The sequence below is a fragment of the Natator depressus genome, chromosome 1 (genome assembly GCF_965152275.1).
Source record: "Natator depressus isolate rNatDep1 chromosome 1, rNatDep2.hap1, whole genome shotgun sequence".
Classification (NCBI taxonomy): domain Eukaryota; kingdom Metazoa; phylum Chordata; order Testudines; family Cheloniidae; genus Natator; species Natator depressus.
Genome location: NC_134234.1, coordinates 107260070 through 107263413, shown reverse-complemented (window position 1 = coordinate 107263413; position 3344 = coordinate 107260070).

Genomic DNA, 3344 nt, shown 5'->3' with positions numbered 1-3344 from the left:
GTTGTAAACTTTTGAAAGAACAATCATAATGTTTCGTTCAGAGTCACAAACAACCTGCATTCCCGAGGCGTTTGTAACTCTGAAGTTCTAGGTTTCAGAGTAGCAGTCGTGTTAGTCTGTATTCTCAAAAAGAAAAGGAGTACTTGTGGCACCTTAGAGACTAACCAATTTAAAAAAATAAATTGGTTAGTCTCTAAGGTGCCACAAGTACTCCTTTTCTTTTTTCTAAAGTTCTACAGTATTGTCCACTAGGTGGTGCTAACACACCTGCAGACCCCAGAAGTAGATCAAGTCATTTTTCAATAGTTCCACTGCTTTCTACTGAAGGCAGTGACTGTTCCTTTATAGTGATACCGGTGCCAAAGTGATATTTCAACACAATGGATCACTGTTATGTGCTCGACACCAGATTATACCCTAAAACCATTGGAAAACTGCAGTTAGTGCAGAACACAGTGGGCCATTTATTAAGTGGCTTATCTGTAGGATATCCATTGCATCGGGGTCCATTGCCAGAATTACCAGGCGGCTGACTGAGGTAGGAGCAGATGCAGGCTGGAGCACGGTCTGACTAGCATGGAAACAGGGCCTTGCTAGAGCAGGAGCAGTCTTCTGAAACTACTGGCAATGGGAGCGCTCCCAGCAGGTAGTGATGTTGAGCAGACATGGGGTATGTCTATACATCAAAGAAAAACCCAGGGCTCGCCCACGCCAGCCAACTCAGGCTGCGGGGCTGTTTCACTGCAATGTAAATATCCGGGCTCGGGCTGGAGCTCGAGCTCTGGGATCCTCCCACCTCATAGGGTCCTAGAGCCTGGAAGTCTATACAGCAATGAAACAGCCCTGCAGTCCAAGCCCCCTGAGCGTGAATCGGCTGGCACGGGCCAGCGGCAAGTTTTTCATTGCTGTGTAGACGTACCCTAGAGAGACTGCTTCCATTAGGAGCCTATACACACTCCTTGGGATCAACTGAGAGGGGCTGAACCCAAGTTTGGCTGAACCCAGCTTGAATGGCATGGGGTCTATCACAAGCCGTGCAGGTAATTGTCACACTCTCTGGCTTAGGGATGACTCCTCAGACTTAAGTGGGCTCAGACACAGGTAACTCTGGGTTGACTCACCCAGTTTAAGTAGGCTGAGGCTCAGAGATAACTCAGGCTTAGGCAGGCTCAGAGATATCACATCCATAGCATGCACCAGTTTTCACTGCCAATTGATTTGAATGTGACGTTTATAGTTTGAGTCCCCATGTGGTTTGGGTGCTGGCTACCTTAAAGACCGTCTTTCTCAATGCATCACAACATGGTAACTGTAATCAGCAGAGTCACTCAAGCTAACAGCCTGCTGGTTTGGGGGTCTTCATCTCTAGAACTTGTTTTTCCCTTTGGTCCAACAGTCCAGATGTAAAAACTTTCAGGACAGACTGTAAGGCTCATAGTTTCCCAAAGCTTTTCTGGGAGTGTCAGCTGAATAGGCTTATAGAGGGGGCAGCAAGTGAGTTTATTTGTGTGGCACAAACTATCCCCAAAGTATTCAAAGTTAGGAGCTTGTAGGGGCCTTGAGAATCATTCTGTGAGGAGGAACACAGGAAAACTACAGGCAGGTTGTCAGAGTCTCATTCATGATAACGTTGTGCACAGTCATGAGGCTACAGGGAATCGAAAAGTTGTTCACAGGCACTTCTAATAAGCAGAACGAGTGATCAAAAGAATCACTCACTGCTTTCAGATGACTGCACAAAAGTACATATGTAACTAACTGCTGAAAGGGTTCTCAGTAAACATGTTTAAATGTCTCTTTCATCCCACACTACTCCATGCAGCAACCTAACCTGTTTAGTGTGGTTCTTCAAACTAGCTAACTTCCCACAAGTTCAAGGGGCCAAATTCTGCTCTTGGTTACACTGGTGCTATCTCAATGAAGTTGCATTGATGTAAAAGCAGAATTTGGTCTATGTTCTCTCAGTCCAGACGATAGGGCCTGATGGAGCAGAACTCCAAAATATTTAAGGACCAGCACAAGTTCTAACTGAAGGTTCTTCACAAGCTCTGGCAGAGAAGCAAACTCCTGTATTTAATTATTAGTTTCCCATAACGAAACCAAATGCCTGTATTGAGAAACGATGAGGTTTATAGGATTCTCAGAAACATATAGGAAAATGCTTGCTGCCACCTTGTGGGGCTTTAACTGAAACAAATATTGAGTATGCAAAGCTGATACTTGTGTCTATGTGAAACTTGGGAATAAAACAAGAAACACACACTCAAAGGACCAGAAAACACCAGGAGTGCCAACTCATGGAATTCCCTCAGAGCAGTTGAGTTTGCCTCCCTTGTGGAACAGGCAGTGGGCCTGAACTTCCTAACCTGCTAATGTTCTGAGATTTGCAGGGCGATCCTGCAGATCACAGTGCACCCACAGAGGCCAGAGGCCCAGCGCATCCTCAGTACACTCTGCTATTCCCCCATCGCTCAAACAAAAGCTATGCTCTCATGGGCTCCCCCCTGGCTACTACCCCAAATTTCCCATCAAAGGGTTTCAATATGTTGAGAAGGAATCAGTATAAGATAAAGATGACAGATTCAGCTAATTCCTGATATTGTAACTTTACAGTTCAGCTGCTCTGAGACTGTGGGAAGGGGTCAGGTGAGACCATAAAGATTTTTCTCCAGCACCCCCAAAACCACATGCCAGTATCTTTGACAAGTTAGACAGTGGTACTTGGTACCGCAGGAGGTATCTCCTGATTATCTAGTTCTGTTTGAGACCAGAACTGTCTTCCTATGTGTCTGTACAGTATCTAGCACATCTTGGGTACCACTTTAATATAAATAATATATAAAATAATACACACAACCTCTGGTTGATGAATATAGTTTTCTAGGAATGACTGCCAAAAAGTCATTAAAATATAAGATAGATATTTTTTCTGTGTGTGACCATGTTTCAGTATTAATTCCATGAGAGTCTTGATGTCCATATCACCTTTGACCAATGAATGTTTTAAGACATTATTTAACATACATTAAAAGATTACTGCCTGTTGCATAAGACTTTGTACCAGTTAAAATAATGTATTAGGCACAAAGCATATCCTCTTGGGAGAATTTGGAAATGACCATAATTTCAGCTAGTGGAATTTCATCTGAACCATCTCATTGCATGATTCCACCCCTGACAGAGCAGGCAGGGAGCATGGCTTTCTTCATTTATGGGTGCCCAAGATCCATGGGAAAAATTCTGTAGATTTTAAGGCATCTATGCAAGACTGGTACATTTGACTGGAGGCTCAGTGCTTCCATGCTACGCCTAAGGGAGCCATGATCACAACAGCTCTGTGCTTG